This window comes from Amphiura filiformis, chromosome 18, assembly GCF_039555335.1.
Source record: "Amphiura filiformis chromosome 18, Afil_fr2py, whole genome shotgun sequence".
In the NCBI taxonomy this organism is placed as follows: domain Eukaryota; kingdom Metazoa; phylum Echinodermata; class Ophiuroidea; order Amphilepidida; family Amphiuridae; genus Amphiura; species Amphiura filiformis.
In genome coordinates, this window is record NC_092645.1 from 20046124 (window position 1) to 20066568 (window position 20445).

Below are 20445 nucleotides of genomic sequence, written 5' to 3' on the forward strand. Positions count from 1 at the left end.
GCACGAAAAAAGCAAAAAAGCAAGAAAGAAAGCAAGAAAGAAAGCAAGCAAGAAAGAAAGAAAGCAAGAAAGAAAGCAAGAAAAAAAGCAAGAAGAAAGAAAGAAAGAAAGAAAGAAAGAAAGAAAGAAACTGATAAAATCAAATTTAGTTTTCACTGCATGCATCGCCTATAATAGATCGTAAATGCACACGTGTTGACAAATCTGATTGGTTGATTTACGGTCCTGTGAATTTTTGTTGAAAAATCTCAGATTTCGTATGGAAATTTAGTTGGGCGGGGCGTTAGTGGTAGCGATTGATCAAATTTTTTCATTGGTGATTGGTGTAGTGAATAGCGATGAGAACCGCCTCCCGGGCTCTGGGCCCGCAAGTGGACCCAGGATGCTGCAAAAGCTTATAACTGGAGCTGTTTACTAATTTTGTCTACTTTCCTGCAAACAAGACGTTCACGTGGCAAGCAGCTCATCTGAATTAGTATTAGGCCTATCAGAAAGGCAAATCGGAACATTTCAATCGCATTCCCGTCGACGTTGAAGTGAGAACTATTAGAAGTATGGTAAGTGCAACATGCATGTTATTTTGTTTCTTTGTACTATATTGCGATTTGTATATAACACTGTCTTTTATAGTCTATAGATGAATCGAAACCAAATTTGACGATTCATTTTTCAGTCGCATACTTGGGAATGAATAGTATTAGGCAAACTATTAGAAAATAGTGTTAGGCAAACATCCCACTTATTACCGGTAATTGTATTGAGTTTTATCATCAAGATAATTTCTTAAGCTACTACATAAGCTTGTTTCAATATAAAAATCGGTGGTCTACAAGCGAAGATACGGCCAGTTGTATGTGTAAAGTAGTCCTAAAACAGCTTGGGGCACTTTCGTGTCTTTGTGTAGCAAACATGGCGAAAGTAATACTGATAGAGTTGACTCGTGAACCATCTGGTCCAGAGTGCATCTGCATGGTCGGTGTTCTTTCAGCTTTTTAAGATGGGTAATTTTAAATAATTGGGCATTTGAAGTGGTATTTTAATTTATGAATTTGAAATAAATATCATAATATTATTTATTATCAATTAAAGGAGGATTTCGTGATCCTAGCATCCTCTTTTTATGACATTTGTCAGTAGATATTCACGAAAAAAGCTTATTCCCAAAATTTCAGTTGATTCCGATTTTGCGTTTGCGAGTTATGCATGATTATGTGTATTACACTGCTCCATAGGTCACTGTGTGTAATTTCGTTCTGGTGCACTGCAGAACGAAATTCAAATTTGACGATATTTTTTGCAAAACGAATTTATCTGCAAGAAATTTTTGGTAGATAAACATTATGTAGCCAGAGGTTTCCAGTGGTATAAAAATCGCAACTTTTTTTGAAAAAAGTGGGGGATGAGGCTGTGGATCACGAAATGCTCCTTTAAGTGAAAAATCTTTGCATCTGTTCTGTAATCTTTAACGATACGCGTGAACATGATGAAAGTTAATTTTACGTCGTGCGAACATGGCAAAAAGTGGCCCAACTCGGGCGATTAAGTGAATTTGGGTATAGCGTTTGAACCTGAACTAGGAAAGAAACCAAGTAAAGTTTTTCCGTTTATTAGAAAAGATATTACTGATTCTACTGCATACGTCAACGTCATGACCCCTTTTATTATTTTTTTCTGAAAAGCAAAAATGCAGAAGAAGCGTGGACATGTGTTACTTCAATTAAAAATAACCATGATTGTTCTTTTACATCTCTTGTGGCCTTGCCCCTATAATATACATATCTTACTTGTCACCAATGCGCTATAATTTTTGAGAAAAATGCAAAAATAGGCACAAAATTGGGCAGGGGTGTAGTACCCCCTTAAAGTCATAATGTACGATCTTTTTTCAGAATTTACCTTTATTTTTTTCAAAACCTATTTTTTGGCATATTTGTAATACTTACACATGTTCTAACTTAAATCTATAAGCAAACTGTCAAATTCGTCCTATTTGTAGTAAAACGGGACGATTTTCTGTTGGTCCAACATAAAGTCATAATTTTTTAGATTATGACTTTATGTCGGCCACGATCGCAAACCGTAGCCTCCTACAAAACTAGCTTGGTTACGCTCCCTCCACATGTGGAGGGAGCGTAACCAAACAGGCCGCGTAGGAGACTAACTCTGAGGCCGCACTCGCTGTCCTAATCCAAATAGTGCGAGATGTTTCGAGTGATAGAGGTGAAGTTTATGATGTTGTTTCTTTGCAAATTCCCAATGTTTTTCGCGTCCAAATGTATTGGGAACTTTCATAATGATTGCATTATCATTTTAGAAGAAAAAAAGAAAAATCTAAAAATTTAAAAGATCGTACATTAAGGCTTTAATGCAGTAGGCCTACACTTGAAATACGAGCAGTTTGCAGGAAACAAACTTGTTTTAAGCCTTGCCACCACAATTTAACCTAAATCTGATATATAAACATGTACCAAATTCCTTCCAAAACACTTCATCCCTTCAACTCAGAACTTTTAAAAAGTGCTCGGAGGTGGTCAGTTTTGGCGGAACCCTCTGGCGCCCAGGACAAGACAGGCTATTACCATGAGTGTTAAGTGTTTCACTGGTCCGGCCAGCATCTATAATAAATTACTGAGTTTGCGAATTGGTAAGGCTAAAAACTTCTACGTTTGACATTATTTCGGAAAACGGATTTTTGCGTTGCGTAGAGTAAAGTTGTCCGCACCCCAATAAAACGTCCAATTTTGTTTTTGTTTACGTTAAGGGTGTCAAATTATGTTAATTAGTTTCAAAGGCAGGGCAAAGGCAGTGGCAGCGCACCTGCATGCTAGAACTTTTCATGCCAACACAATACACTAATGTTGACATAGCCTGAATGTTGACATAGGCCTTCTATCCTGTCATTGGTGTGAGGATATTATGCCTGTAGTCTCAACTATTACATGACACAGTAGAAGCAACTATTACATGACACAGTAGAAACTCAATTAACATCTATTGTTTATTCAACTAAGTGATCAACATTAGCATGTATTCTGTGTTTTTATGGATAGTGAAACTTTTGAAGGACAAATTAATCAGGGTTGCCAAACCACACCATGAATAGGCCCACTCTGCTTTGTGGTAGTCCTATGTTTAATGTTATCATTACTCGTCGATGGTCTATAGACGTCCCAATAAATCGGACTTAGTCACCGGTCAGTTCTACAGAATAGATCTCCATGGCTAACCATGGCTAACTATGGAAACATGTTAAAGGACATCAAGAAAATTTTCAAAGTTATTTATTTCGCTCTTTCGAGTATCGACGAGTAATGGATATATGAAATTAAAATTAAAGTAAAATTTTAATTTACTTCTTTTAAAGTTTGGCAGAGGCGGGGTTCGAACTCACGGCGCACGGCTTATACTCTATGAGCCTAGCGCCTTAGACCACTCGGCCACTTGTCTTGTTGTTATTCATTTGAAACTTATTTAAAAATATAATCGCAACTTCAACATAGGCCTACCACGTGACAAGCAAAGACAGAAAACGTATTATATTTTGGAATTTTATCATTAATGTGTATTATAATAGAGCTACCATTATTTATATTGTTGAATTCTCAAGAGCATCATTTCGAATTGGGTTTGGATTCCTAAAGCCCGATACTGACTCCACCTGTACATTTTAATTTCATCTTGGGATGCTGAGATGTTTGAAAAGCATCGCAGCATCGCATACCGCTGCGAAGTGGAGTCAGGATCGGGCTTAATTCGAACCACCAGCATCCATGGTTCGAGGTAGAGAGTCTTTCCTATTCAGAGGAAATATTGCAATTACACACCTTATTGCCTTTTAACAATAACCAATGACACTAGCACGTAATTCCAGTCAAGCACCAATCTTTAATCCTATTGTTGAAGAGGATAATAAGCTTATACTTATATATATAGCATTTGTAAAAAAGCTTAAGTCTTTGTTTGCTTTGGTTAAATCCTGTTCAAGTGGTGGGTTAACCAACAATTAACAATGAGAGGACATTCCTGAACCTCGTTCAGTTGGCGATGATTTGAAGTGACCGCCAATTATGACCATTTCATATTTAATACCAGCAATGTGGAAAAAAAGAAATAATGTAGTGCCAAAATAATGGACCCTTTTACGGAAGGAGCAAAGTTTAACAAGTTACAACTCCGCTTCTGCAGTACGAATGTCAGCGGCGAATGTCAGGTTATTATTTCCCAGTCTTGAAAAAAATTGCAGGCAGAGGTGGGAATCGATCTCGGTACCTCCCGGTTAAAAAGCACTGTGCAAAACCACTAAGCCAACTAAAATCTGTTGTGAGATGCTTGACATTAATCTTTGATATTGCTTAATGGAACAAATCGCGGAATTAAATCAGTAATAAAAGAAGTAGATTCTTATTTAGCGGCCAAATTGGATAAAAGGGGAAATATTTGTCCCTGCTCTAAAGAAAATATAGGTTAGAAAATTATCAAATAAATTTAAATTAAAAATTGAGATATTATATTTATTTATTTCACAAGACGGCATTATCACAGACAAACACTGTATACGCTAAAAACTCGACCCTAATTACTAGATGATGGCATAGCTCAGTGTTAGAGCATCAGACTGGTAATGTCAATATCGTTAGTTCGAATCCGCCTGCCAGCAATGGTTATTATGATTTTAATGCTACGCTACAATTTGTTCAATTTTTTTTTCATTTTTTATTTATTTATTTATTTATTTATTTATTTATTTATTTATTTATTTATTTATTTATTTATTTATTTATTTATTTATTTATTTATTTATTTATTTATTTATTTATTTATTTATTTAAATAATTTGATATATTTGAAAGGGGTATTTGAGCAATTTGAAATTTTTACCCCGTATAATCCTATGGGGTCATTTTGAACCCACCCCCTCCCAAATTGCCAAAACCTATGAGTTTAAATCATACATAATGATCAGTACGTCAATCATGAGTGAACACCGGTTGGTCACTGCATTTATTTGGGAATGTGTAGGCACTGCAGCTTGATTCACCATCCACAACATGATAATGTGTGCACATGCTACATTATATACACTTGTAGGCCTATGTTGTTGTTGGTGTATAAGTAATGGGCCTTGCAATTGAAATGCCTCAAGCTTTTAATCCGATATGCAGATTATCTATTTGTTTTCATGAATTGGAAGACATTCTTTGATGTATTACTGAGCTCAATGATCTGAAATTACTGGAGTGTGAGGTCAGCATAGTATTTTATTAACAGAAAGTATAGAGGCCCTGCATGAAATTATCGATTGGCTCCAAACAAAGGATTTGAGCAGGTGTCCTTCACCGTAGTTATGGCGGAGTGCAGTCCATTCAATCAAATGTTGTCATCAACCTATTTGATTGCAATCATGCTTTTGTTGAATGCATTTGAGTAGTCCGCCATATTTACGGGATGATATGTCACATGCAATGCCTCTATTCTCCAAATTCATTTCCTAATGTATGTGAGAATGATACAATAATGACATGATGAACATAGTCATTGATGCATTTAAAATAGACTAGGCGGTTACCATATTTGGCGGTTCTCGGCTGGGCGCGATTACCAGGCTGATGGTGACATGCCCATATAACAGTTTTTACTAATTTGACCTCAGATGACCCCTGGCGACCCCAAAATGACCTTCCAAAAATTTGGCTCTAAATGTTGACTGTACCCACCAAGTTTCATGCCCATACGACAGTTTTTAGTAATTTGAACTCAGATGACCCCTGGGTGACCTTGGATGACCCCAAAATGATTTTAACTTATAACTCTAAATGTTGACTGTACCCACCAAGTTTCATGCCCATATATGAGTTTTTACTAATTTGACCTCAGATGACCCGTGGTGACCTTGGATGACCCCAAAATGACCTTCAAAAATGTTGTTTTAAATGTTGACTGTACCTACCAAGTTTCATGCCCATACGACACTTTTTAGTAATTTGACCTCAGATGACCCCTGGGAGGGGACCCCGGTGTCAGATGACTTTAAAACGAACATAAACATCTTCTTGCCAGGACAGAACTACACCCACCCACCGAGTTTGAGCCCCGTACGACCTAGTTTCATACCCATATGACAGTTTTTAGACACTTGACCTCAAATGACCCCTGGGAGGGGGCCCGGGGTCGGATGACGTAACGAACATAAACTTCTTCTTGCCAGGACAGAACTACACCCACCCACCGAGTTTGAGCCTCGATCGTACGACCTAGTTTCATGCCCATATGACAGTTTTTAGTCATTTGACCTCAAATGACCCCTGGGAGGGGGCCCTGGGGTCGGATGACTTAACGAACATGAACATCTTCTTACCAGGACAGAACTACACCCACCCACCGAGTTTGAGCCCCGTAGGACCTAGTTTCATGCCCATATGACAGTTTTTAGTCATTTGACCTCAAATGACCCCTTGGAGGGGGCCCCGGGTCGGATGACTTAACGAACATAAACTTCTTCTTGCCAGGACAGAACTACACCCACCCACCGAGTTTGAGCCCCGTACGACCTACGAGGGCCTCACATTAGCAGTCACAGACAAAACCTAAATCTACAGAATATATCCATTACATGTACTCGTCTCGAAAGAGCTCAAAATAAATAACTTAGTAAATTTTCTTGATGTTCTTTAAGGGATGGGTTTATATGTGTGTAAATGGAGGAGAAATGGGAGGATTTTGGCATGTTTGCTGTGATTGTTTGCCTAGCAATATTGATCACAAGTACACAATTGATGGTGCATATCAAGGACCAAACTCTATAGTTTTATATTTGAGCACGATCACTTCTGTAAGGTCATGGGAAATTATGTAAATCGGCTTTTATATTTGATGTTGCATATCGGCTCACGCACTTTTTTTTGGTACCTAGTATTTCACAAAGTCCCTGTACTCTGATGACCCTATGGCTTTTTGCTGGTATGTTGAGCACTTTAAACAATTAATTATAGTACTTACCTCCTACTTTAGGAACATGCATATGCCTTAATGTTTGTCGACCATGTCAACAACCCAGTGTAGTTTTACATGGTTGGAAAAGTCTATTTCCTTTCGCTATTTTGCCAATCATAATTCATAAATTGTCCAACTTTTTGACAAAAAAGAGTTTTGCAACTATTCCGCCAGCAAGGAAACACAAATTTATGTGTATCCAGTGCGTCCTTTACGTTTAAATAGTTCAGTTTATTGTCAAGTTGTGCCTCTATACGCCATATTTACGGAATTGATGATACGAGCTGATACGGAATTTTTGAACCCAAATTTCTTGAAATATACATTACCTTTTAACTTCTCGCCACGAAAGTGGATTCATAAGAAGGTCAAATACAAGCATTCCATTATGGCTGGTATCATCATCTCGATTGGTGTCTTGTGTTAGTATTATTCCATATTTTGCTGGTAGAAGTTCAATGAAACCTCCATAATTCACGACTTCGTCACTTGTGTTATAAACTCGATGTGTTTACTATATTGTCGCTCGGGTCCGCGACTAATCGCAGGGGCCGGTCTATCATTAGCTCATGATTCTATACACGTTTCAATAGCCTTATTGTGATGTGTGGGAGTTTTAAAAGCCGAGCCATGAACAAAATATAATGCGAGCACCCGGGGGGCATCAACTTTAGAGGTGACGGTATGTGCCTGTCAATATATGCCCCTCTTTTGAAGCCGACTATACCCGATGACCAGGCACCTTCAGTTTTCAAAATATTATACCCAATGACCCCTTTTTCATTACATAATTTTTTTATATAAAAAAAAACCCAACGTTTTGTACTGATATGCGCCTACTTCGCGACGCTTGTAGGCACATATACCCATCAATTCTAAAGTTGAGTGCCCTGGGGCGAGCTGCATACTGCGGGCCAATGAACAATGAGATAGTGGCTTTTCTGATATAGCTTTGAGGAACTGTTGAAGTATAAATCAGCCAACGAGTAGGTGTGTCCAAATTGCACATCTTGAATTGAGACCAAGACATGCTGTTATTTCAATTGTTATACCGTTCCGGTTGGCTTATTACCTACCATTGCCTACGAGATGCAGTTCTAAGGTGACAGAGGGACAGGTCTGCAATTCGATTCCACAGCCATTCATACCTTTCATCTGTTTTATTGTATTATCGTGCGAATTGCTCCGTGGTACCTTACGGGTACCTGAATTTTATTTGAATGAAGATGACTCTGTCATGCTCGACGTCATATTGCATAATTTCTATACAGTATATGCAATAAACCAACCAGAACAGTATAACAATTGAAATAATAGGCAGTTCTAAGATAGGTTAAGAAGAATATAACGTCACAATTCTGTATTATTATTCAAGGTTGTAACGTGTGTCTATGCTGTCATGTAGGCCTACCTGGCAACAGACACGCCCCCGGTACAAACAGATGAAATTTGTAGAAAAGCGTGATTATGACAAAAAACATTAAATGATACTTTGAGGTATTGTTTTTTTAATTTTTGTATGGCAGATCATACATACACATGTGCTGAGGTCAAAAAGGTAAAAATTTTGTTTTTGACCCCTGACTCATCTGTCATTCCAAACAACCCCTTAACATGTTTCCTTAGTTAACCATCGTTAGCCTTGGAGATCTATTCTGTAGAACTGACCGGTGACTAAGTCCGATTTATTGGGACGTCTATCGACCATCGACGAGTAATGCAGCATAATGTATGATCAGGTATGATCATAACTTTATATGAAAGAGAGTGTAAGGAAATGTGAATAAAATTGTTTCAGCTGCACAGTGGTGTAGCCAGGACTTTTTCAGAGAGAGAGAGAGAGAGGGGGGGCGAGGCAAATTTCATGGGGGAGGAGTGGCATAAATGGGCTAAAGAGTACGACAAATTTATCCAAAATGGGCTAACAAATAAAAAGTACAACAAATGCATAGAAATCTAAAATATCAGATCAGCCAGCAGGCCACAGGGGGCCAAGAGGGATGTGAATAAAATTTTGTTCATCTGCTCAGTGATGTAGCCAGGACTTTTGCAGGAGGCGGGGGCAACAAGGTACATTTCAAGGTGGATGAAAATGATAAAAATGAGCTAACAGGTACAACAAATTTGTCCAAAATGGGCTAAAAAGGACTGTAGAAACAAATGCATAAAAATCTTAAATATCAGAGCGACCAGCATCCACAGGGCAAGACATGATCTAATTGTAATTTCAAGCCATTGATTTATATGGAAAAGATACTAAATATTATACTTCTAAGTTCTAAATGATCATCTCCTCTCATACCATTAATCACATTAAATAAAACATTTACCGGTACATGTACACAAAATGTACAAAATTTACCAACCGCGAAAGACCCTGACCGCGAAAGACGGGTGACCGCTAGTTGTTATAATTATGTGCTTCGATGATTTCCCAATCACATCATGGATGATTGCGCTTGCAGTAGGCCAGGGTTTGACAGGGGGGACAGGTAGTATTGACACACGATCCTATAGGATTGTGGATAGTCAATCCCTCGTTGAAAGTTGGACTATCTCATGGGCAGTTCTCATTGTTTATATGTTTGGAATAAACACGCAAGCCAAATTTTATATGTTCCATGAAAACATATCAAAAGTGTGTTTACTTTCCTAATTTGCGGAGTCTTATCCTCGCATTTCTTGATATGCCTAGACTTGGCATAGTTTTACTTCATTTTATATGATCAAAATCTCTGGGTCATGCGTCGAATAATAGTTGGCAGAAGCGTTTATAAAAAATTATATAAATTATTATGTAATTTGAATTTTGGAATTGACACACAAGGAAAGGGTGTTTATTTCCAATATGGCAAGTTTCATCTCCGCCATTTTTATTACGCCTAGATTTGGCGTATTTTACTAGTTAACATCGTCAGGTGGCAGTCAACGTACCTAATTAGTATAAATTATCGTGATGACTGTTTTTCCTAAAAAACTAGAAAAGACAATTGCAAAGACAAGAAATTGCATTGGAGCGGAATTTTATCACAGAATTTTATGATAAAGTTAATTTATAAAAGTCAATATTTTTCAGACAGAAAAAATTCCCACGGATGACTATAAAGGCGAGACTGTCTTTTAATCATGTCATAAAATAGCCAAGCATTATGCCTACTCAAGTGGGCGGCTGTTTTTGTCCATTCAGGAATACCATTGTTACCAAAGAGCTTTTAATAGAAATAGAGTCGCAATAGATTATATAATCTTTTGTTCGTTTGATGCCGATTAGAAGATGCGACAGGCTATTCATAAAAGTGGTACCATTGTTTCGAATAACGGGGTTCCGCCATTTAATAGGTCACTGATCCGGCATCATATTAACGCTCTACACAACAGGCGAGTATCAATAAGTGACCACACTACAGTCATGTGTAAGGGCAGTCATGTGTAAAGTGGTACCATTGTACTTATGTATCCCAAATGTGTGCTTGTGTGGGTCTGAAGACTATAAGGAGGCTTTAGCTGTCGATGCAATCATCTTTACCACCCACCTGACATAAGGCGTTTCATTTAAATAAATTGAATGCTCTTGCTGATCGATACACATTAGAATGTATGAAGGCTGCCATGTCCAGTCCATATATCTCTATTACACTATAATGGTAATCGCTATACGTATACATGTAAGTACAAGTATAGGCCTATAAAGGTTGTTTTTAAGAAATTTGGCTTATTATATTCAGCGAAACGAAACGAAACGAAACGAAACGAAACGAAACGAAACGAAACGAAACGAAATGAAGTTCTCACGGCTATTGGACATTATGCAGATTGTCACAGCTCATCTTGTGATACCAGTTGTTCCTCACGGGTGCAATGAGTCCGCATTGTTGATTAAGAAACACATTTCTCACGGCTATTTCTGAATGAATTATGAATTGATTTTGATTGCAAATTATGCAGATAGTCACAGCGGATGTTTTGATACCCATTTCAAAGTTGTCATTCATTCCTAGCAGGTGCAGTGAGCCCGTTTCGTTGATTATCACTTTTGCCAAAAGTGATAATCAACGAAACGAAGTTCTCATGGCTTTTTTTAAGCCAATTATGGAATCTATTTAGAGTGGAAATTATGCAGATTGCCACAGCGCACACCGTCGACGTCCTATACGATAAATATAAATTTAATACTCCGTTGGTGAGCGACGGGCGAGTGGTAGTGAGCGACAGGCGAGTGGTATTTCACTGAACGCAAGAAAAGGAGTTCTATCTGATTGGCTAGCAATCGATCGCTTAGGTCGCTCAGTAGTCAACTACAAACTCATGCATTCAATTCGATTGAAATCGATTATTCTATTATTGACGAAGATAAAGAGCGTGATAGTGTGTCAATAATGTACATTGTATTGCACCTGGTTTTACCAGCATTCCTTTATAAAATAATTTTCTCAAAGAGTTAAATATTATCAAAATTTTACCCAGGATTTCAAATGTTTTACATCAAAATTGCAGTTAAACATATCCACAGCAAAATACCGGTCCTCACTAATTAGTACATTTAATTTCCAGTTAGTACATTTAAACGAAACCTGTGATTTACGTGACAACAAATAAAATTTTCTTACAATAGAAATATCATATGGGATACTGATATAGTAGGCCGCAACCGCCACAACGTGGAGCTGCTACGCGTAGCTGACTTTTTGTTCCGTGGAGCCAAATTGACCAATCATGTCAGAGTTTTTCATTACTCGGAGGTAAAACTGACCAATCAAGTACGACTTACTCATTACGTGAAGCGAATTTAGTCATTAAGAATTTGTTGGTGGTTTATTTACATTCGATTCATTTAAAATCCACATAGTAAACATTAATTTTGGCAAGAGTTTTCTCTCTCTGGAACGATGATGCATCAACTGGCTCCGCGTAATGAAAAGATCTAACATGATTGGTCAATTTAGCTCCGCGAAGCGAAAAGCAAGCTACGCGTAGCAGCTCCACGTTGTGGCGGTTACGGCCAGCCATATACTGATCATGCGAAAATCGTAAAACATAGAATAGAAACAGTGTGGCCGGCTCTCAAAATCTCAAATTGTATGCATAGCCTGAGTCGCACGGCCTATCTCAAACAAAATCACCATGCGTATTTGTTGAAAAACGTGAGGATTTATCGTACTACCACGGCAATTCTTAACACGAACATATAGGGATGATGACGGTGTGCAGCGCATCTTTTGATACCAATTTCAAGGTTGTCACTCACTCCCATCAGGTGCAATGAGCCCGGAATGTTGATTTAGAAACACAGTTCTCACGGCTATTTATGAATGAATTATGAATTTATTTCGATTGCAAATTATGCAGATAGTCACAGCGGATGTTTTGATACTCATTTCAAAGTTGTCATTCATTCCTAGCAGGTGCAGTGAGCCCGTTTCGTTGATTATCACTTTTTGCCAAAAGTGATAATCAACGAAACGAAGTTCTCACGGCTACTTCTGAATGAATTATGAATTGATTTTGATTGCAAATTATGCAGATAGTCACAGCGGATGTTTTGATACTCATTTCAAAGTTGTCATTCATTCCTAGCAGGTGCAGTGAGCCCGTTTCGTTGATTATCACTTTTTGCCAAAAGTGATAATCAACGAAACGAAGTTCTCACGGCTACTTCTGAATGAATTATGAATTGATTTTGATTGCAAATTATGCAGATAGTCACAGCGGATGTTTTGATACCCATTTCAAAGTTGTCATTCATTACTAGCAGGTGCAGTGAGCCCGTTTCGTTGATTATCACTTTTTGCCAAAAGTGATAATCAACGAAACGAAGTTCTCATGGCTTTTTTAAGCCAATTATGGAATCTATTTAGAGTGGAAATTATGCAGATTGCCACAGCGCATCTTTTGATACCAATTTCAAGGTTGTCACTCACTCCCATCAGGTGCAATGAGCCCGGAATGTTGATTTAGAAACACAGTTCTCACGGCTATTTATGAATGAATTATGAATTTATTTCGATTGCAAATTATGCAGATAGTCACAGCGGATGTTTTGATACTCATTTCAAAGTTGTCATTCATTCCTAGCAGGTGCAGTGAGCCCGTTTCGTTGATTATCACTTTTGCCAAAAGTGATAATCAACGAAACGAAGTTCTCACGGCTACTTCTGAATGAATTATGAATTGATTTTGATTGCAAATTATGCAGATAGTCACAGCGGATGTTTTGATACCCATTTCAAAGTTGTCATTCATTCCTAGCAGGTGCAGTGAGCCCGTTTCGTTGATTATCACTTTTGCGAAAAGTGATAATCAACGAAACGAAGTTCTCACGGCTACTTCTGAATGAATTATGAATTGATTTTGATTGCAAATTATGCAGATAGTCACAGCGGATGTTTTGATACCCATTTCAAAGTTGTCACTCACTCCTAGCAGGTGCAGTGAGCCCGTTCGTTGATTATCACTTTTTGCCAAAAGTGATAATCAACGGAACGAAGTTCTCACGGCTACTTCTGAATGAATTTTGAATTTATTTTGATTGCAAATTATGCAGATAGTCACAGCGGATGTTTTGATACCCATTTCAAAGTTGTCATTCATTCCTAGCAGGTGCAGTGAGCCCGTTCCGTTGATTATCACTTTTTACCAAAAGTGATAATCAACGGAACGAAGTTCTCATGGCTTTTTTAAGCAAATTATGGAATCTATTTAGAGTGGAAATTATGCAGATTGCCACAGCGCATCTTTTGATACCAATTTCAAGGTTGTCACTTACTCCCATCAGGTGCAATGAGCCCGGATTGTTGAGTAAGAAACACAATTCTCACGGCTGTTTCTGAATGAATTTATTTTGATTGTAAATTATGCAGATAGTTACTGCGGATGTTTTGATACCAATTTCAATTAATGTTGTCACTCACTCCTAGCAGGGTGCAGTGAGCCCGTTCGTTGATTATCACTTTTGCCGAAAGTGATAATCAACGGAACAAGATTGCCACAGCGCATCTTTTGATACGAATTTCAAGTTTGTTACTCACTCCCATCAGGTGAAATGAGCCCGGAATGTTGATTAAGAAACAAAGTTCTCACGGCTATTTCTGAATTATTGCAGTGAACCGGTTCCGTTGATTATCACTTTTTACAGAAAGTGATAATCAACGAAACGAAGTTCTCATGGCTTTTTAAAGCAAATAATGAAATCAATTTAGAGTGGGAATTATGCAGATTGTTGGTGTATGGGATTTTTATAGCCATTTATTGGGTACAAAAATATGATTTTTTTTTGAAAACATTTTTGACCCGAAATTTCGACCCTTTCTCGCTTATCTGATAAATTCAGCTTCTTTTTGACATGTGATAGATATGACTTTGGCGTTATATTCCGTGAAAGGATTGCTGTAATTTTGTTTAGATTCATAAAAAAGACGTGATTTTCTGCACCGAGTCGTTTCTGCTCTCGGTCATGTTTACATCTCTCAGCTTCGTTTTCACACGCTTGAACTTCCCGGCTCGCACATGCGCCGTGTGTTTGTTACTAGATAAATAAATGATTTAGTACTGTGCGCCCTCTCTTGGTAGTACGACGAGCTGTATCATTTATTTTGCGCCGTTGCTTGGGAGTGCAGCCGTTCAAAGCCGAGTAGCTTGTGACATTGTCAGTGCCTCATGCATGGCTGTGAATATATCCAGGTAAGAATTAATACTGCAAGTTCAGGTTTACAAGTTAAATATATAGGGAATGTGGAGGATGATCATGAATGATGATGATCTTAACTTTACTTCACAATGATCAATCACATGTTATAAGGCAGCACACCACAACAACATGTGGTGTGATTGTGACAACATAACAGGGCTGTGCAATAATTATGAGCCCTGGGGAGGGTAAAAGAAATTTTGGCGAGCCAAAAGGGAGGGCGAGCAATTTTGGCAAGCCGAGAAGGGGGGGAAGCGATTTTTGGCACACATTCATGGGGCGCCTTTTAAATAAAACGCGCGAAAAGGGCTTAGAAAAACGGCTTAGGAAACGCTTAAATATGCAAATTTTCCTGCTCGCTGCGCTCGCAACATGTATATAGACCATTTAGGATTTGGAAATTGGGATCCCAAGAATTTGGCATGTGCAAAGGGGCGGGAAAAAGATTTTTTAGTAGACCGAGAAGGGGCAAGCAGGTTTGGCAAATGTTACCCCCGGCTCATAATTATTGCACAGCCCCTAAGGTGAATCTAAGAAGTTGGAAGGTTGGGGAAGCACCCAATAAAAACAAAATGCATCGACCCAAATTAAGCGACAAAAGAGCGGTTTTTAAAGCATATTTGGCGTCCACTATCTGTTGAAATATGACATACTCTAACTAGAACTTTTTTATATCTTAGAATTTATAAAGTGAAATCTGGTTGCCATGGTTTTTGTACATTGTGTTTAACTGTGATTTTATGACAGCAACATTGTGTTTAACTGTGATTTTATGACAGCATTTTTATCTTGATGTATTCAATTTGTTCCTTATAATTTGGCTTGTCCAATTTATGTGCAATACTTTGTTATGTTATTTATTACTTACTGTTTTATTAAATTAAATTCTTTAGTGCATCTGTGGTTTGTGGGGGTGTGTATATGGAGGGCTGATAGTTTGGGTGGGGTGTATGTAAGGGGTGTGTGTGGAGATGTAGGGGTGTGTGAGATGTGTGAGTGTGAGATTTTGCCTCAAAGTGCAATTAATTTTTTGAGTAATTTTATGGTGTTTTCATGTATGTTTTATATGTTTTTATGTCTTTTAATGTTAACAATGCAAATGTAATATTTCATGTAATTTGGCCTACGGGTCACGAATTTGAAATAAATTTAATCTGAATCTGATTTAATCTGAATCTGATTTAATCTGTTAATCTGAGTGATATGCAAATATATTTTTAAAAGTTCATACTACGATTTCTTTCTTTTTTCCCTTTTTTTTCAGGATTACAACATGGCATTCAGATTGACACCTAAGACCATGAAGAAAGGAAGACAATTTAATGAAAATGTTAAGCTGGTACAGTGGAATGATTTTGAAGTGATAGAAGTGCCGGTCCAAAAGGACCGGCTTTTTTATGAATAATTTGTGTCTGAATTTCAAGCAAAAGCCTGAAAAGATCAGAAGCCTATAAGCTTGGTACTTTCACAGTGTGTGTACACTGACATATATATCATACACAGATGTAATTGGCATTTGTAAAAAAAACCAAAAAACCTTTTGCCGACCGTCCGACCCTCTGCACTTTACACTTGGGAGGGCAACACAGTATATTTTTTGTCTTAGCCTTATAACATTTTTATAAGGGATAACTTCACCACATGTGAATGAAATAGAAAATACTGGTTGTGATACCCATTGCACTGAATTGACAGGATTCTTTCTTCCTGCATGTTTGATCACACTAGGGATCTGGACAAAAGGAATTCAGTGTGCTGTTATATTTAAAGCTTAGATCTTAAGTTGTTGGGATTAAGGAAATTAGATCCTTATTTTAATCCAGATAATACAACCGTCCACATTTTTGGTTTGATACTTAAACTACTAGTTGCCGAGGTGTACATGATTAGAGCTTTTCGTTCAGGGATCTTTATGTGTGAATCGGTTTCATGCTGGTATCTAGACTACTAGAGTCCTTACTTGAGGAATATGGATGACTAGACCCTTTCTTGCAGGGAACTGGATGACTGGAACTTACTTGCTAAATCTGGACAACTGGAACCTTGTTCGATTGAATTTGGACACCTGGAACCTCCCATGCAGGGGTCCGATTGACTGGAACATGGCTTGCAGGGATCTGGTCATCTGGAATCTCGTTTGCTGGAATTTGGACAACTAGATCTCTTTTAGGGGATTTGGATGGCTAAAACCACGCATAGCGGAATCTGGATGTCTGGAACCCTTCCTGCTTACATCTGGACAAGAGGATCTTGCATGGATCTGGGTCACTAAAATCTTGGCAGCAGGAATCCGGATGATTAGAATTGGCATGGTGGGATCTGGACAATTGGAGCTTTGTTTGATTGGTGTCTGGACAACTAGACCCTCACAGGGACTAGGCGGACTGGAACCTAGCTATTCCTTGCATTGCTTGAAATTTATATTGCTTTTATATTTAAACTACTATTTGCTGAGGTGAACATGATAAGAGCTTTTCTTTCAGGGATCTTATGTGTGGAACTTGGTTTCTTGCTGGGGATCTAGACCACTAGAGTCCTTATTTGGGTAATCTAGATGACTAATCCATATCTTGCAGAGAACTGGATGACTGGAACCTTACTTGCTGAATCTGGACAACTAGAACCTTGTTCGATTGAATTTGGACACGTGGAACCTCCCATGCATGGGTCTGATTGACTGGAACATGGCTTGCAGGGATCTGGTCATCTGGAATCTCGTTTGCTGGAATTTGGACAAATAGATCTCTTTTTAGGGATTTGGATGGCTAAAACCACGCATAGCGGAATCTGGATGTCTGAAACCCTTCCTGCTTACATCTGGATAAGAGGATCTTGCATGGATCTGGGTGACTAAAATCTTGGTAGCAGGGATCTGGATGAATAGAATTGGCATGGTGGGATCTGGACAATTGGAGCTTTGCTTGATTGGTGTCTGGACAACTAGACCCTCGCAGGGACTGGGTGACTGGAAACTAGCTTGATTGATTTTAGATTGTATCGTTGTCATTGCATTGATATGTGAAGCAAAAATCATGTTGAGGTAATAACTTTCTAATCAGGCAACTAAAACCTTGCAAGTTGCTGGATCTTGCCTTGCTCAGATCTTGTCATCTGGAGTAGGAGTATGTTATTAATATTTGCAGGGATTTGGACAATTCCTTTCAGGGATTTGGATGGGTGGATGCCGAGATGTGATTTATCATTTAATATTGTCAATAAAACCTAACATTCTTGAAAATTTAGGTATATTTTGTTGACACTGCTGATATGAGTTCAAAATAAAACACAATAGGTACTCGAGAAATCAAACAACCCAATTACCGAATTTGTTAATATATTCAGTGACCATAAACCGCAGTATGTCAATACCCCATTTTGTTCTATGGAAAATACCGAATGTAAAAATTGGTGATTCGATTGGGGCATACCCCACATTGATGAAATGAAAAGACGCTACACCTAAAAAGTGGTTGAGATTTGAAGCTGTGAAACAGTTGTTTTCAATGTATATATATTTGTATGGTATTGCAAAAACGTGACTTTGTTATAGACGTCCTTGTTTTATTAGTTACTTTATGAATAAAAGTTTGCATGAAACTCATTCTGATTTAAAGTATAACTCGCTTGTATGTTTTGCGTGTTTTTGTTTGTTTGTTTGAATGGTTTTTTGTTTGTTTTTAATACCGAAATGAAGTGAATTTAATTACCAAACAGAAGTGTCTAATTAGCATCTTTAAAGTATGCCCTGGGAAGATAAGAAAAGATTTTCTCTGGTACAATATTTAAGGACCTGCTTCAGTTAGGATAAAACCTGAAAAGAACAACTCTCAAAGAATGTGCAGTTACCATCATCCTTCAAACAAATCAGTTTGGACCCCCCTTGATTTCGACGAAACGAGGTCATTTCCACCTTCAATTCAATTCAATTTTATTTCAGTATTAAAAACAAACGACCATAATATTTAAGTTATCATTAAAATGCGCACAGCGTGATATTGTGGACATTATTGAAAGGAAAGGCCCGAGGTAATTGTGCCTAACACCTTAAGATAAAAGAACCATCCGTGATTTTGGTATAAATCAAGCAGTTGTTTTGAACCTATTCAATTTGAAATGAATAGGTGATACAAGCTGTTGTTTTGAAGTATCATTGAATTTGAAATGAAGTCACAAGTAGGTGTAATTGACTCGTTTCGTCGAATATCAATTGGACCCCCCCCCCCAATTGATATTCGACGAAACGGGGTCATTTCTACCTTAAGATGGAAGAACCATCCGTGATTTGGGTATAAATCAATCCCTTGTGATACAAGCAGTTCTTTTGAACTAGAATTTATCACTTTTTTGGCAAAAAGTGATAATCAACGGAACGGGCTCACTGCACCTGCTAGGAGTGAGTGACAACTTTGAAATGGGTATCAAAACATCCGCTGTGATTATCTGCATAATTTGCAATCGATATAAATTCATAATTCATTCAGAAATTGCCGTGAGAACTTCGTTCCGTTGATTATCACTTTTGGCAAAAAGTGATAATCAACAAAACGGGCTCACTGCACCTGCTAGGAGTGAGTGACAACTTTTAAATTGGTATAAAAATATCCGCTGTGACAATATGCATAGTTTGCAATCAAAATAAATTCATAATTCATTCAGAAATAGCCGTGAGAACTTCGTTCCGTTGATTATCACTTTTGGTAAAAAGTGATAATCAACGGAACGGGCTCACTGCACCTGCTAGGAATGAATGACAACTTTGAAATGGGTATCAAAAGATGCGCTATGGCAATCTGCATAATTTCCACTCTAAATAGATTCCATAATTTGCTTAAAAAAGCCATGAAAACTTCGTTCCGTTGATTATCACTTTTGGTAAAAAGTGATAATCAACGGAATGGGCTCACTGCAACTACTAGGAGTGAGTGACAACTTTGAAATGGGTATCAAAACATCCGCTGTGATTATCTGCATAATTTGCAATCGATATAAATTCATAATTCATTCAGAAATTGCCGTGAGAACTTTGTTCCGTTGATTATCACTTTTGGCAAAAAGTGATAATCAACGGAACGGGCTCACTGCACCTGCTAGGAATGAATGACAACTTTGAAATGGGTATCAAAAGATGCGCTATGGCAATCTGCATAATTTCCACTCTAAATAGATTCCATAATTTGCTTAAAAAAGCCATGAGAACTTCGTTCCGTTGATTATCACTTTTGGTAAAAAGTGATAATCAACGGAATGGGCTCACTGCAACTACTAGGAGTGAGTGACAACTTTGAAATGGGTATCAAAACATCCGCTGTGATTATCTGCATAATTTGCAATCGAAATAAATTCATAATTCATTCATAAATAGCCGTGAGAACTGTGTTTCTAAATCAACATTCCGGGCTCATTGCACCTGATGGGAGTGAGTGACAACCTGAAATTGGTATCAAAAGATGCGCTGTGGCAATCTGCATAATTTCCACTCTAAATAGATTCCATAATTGGCTTAAAAAAGCCATGAGAACTTCGTTCCGTTGATTATCACTTTTTGGCAAAAAGTGATAATCAACGAAACAAACTCACTGCACCTGCTAGGAATGAATGACAACTTTGAAATGGGTATCAAAACATCCGCTGTGACTATCTGCATAATTTGCAATCAAAATCAATTCATAATTCATTCAGAAGTAGCCGTGAGAACTTCGTTTCGTTGATTATCACTTTTGGCAAAAAGTGATAATCAACGGAACAAACTCACTGCACCTGCTAGGAATGAA

At 37.9% G+C, this 20445-nt stretch overlaps 1 long non-coding RNA gene across 1 annotated transcript in view; it reads left to right on the forward strand.

The window, feature by feature from the left end:
* Positions 1 to 328: 328 nt before the first annotated feature.
* The window catches only part of LOC140139970 (uncharacterized), a 41342-nt gene continuing 21225 nt past the window's right edge, over positions 329 to 20445 (forward strand). Inside the window, exon 1 of the long non-coding RNA XR_011857188.1 lies at positions 329 to 557. This is a non-coding gene — a long non-coding RNA (uncharacterized lncRNA). The remainder of the gene's footprint in view (positions 558 to 20445) is intronic.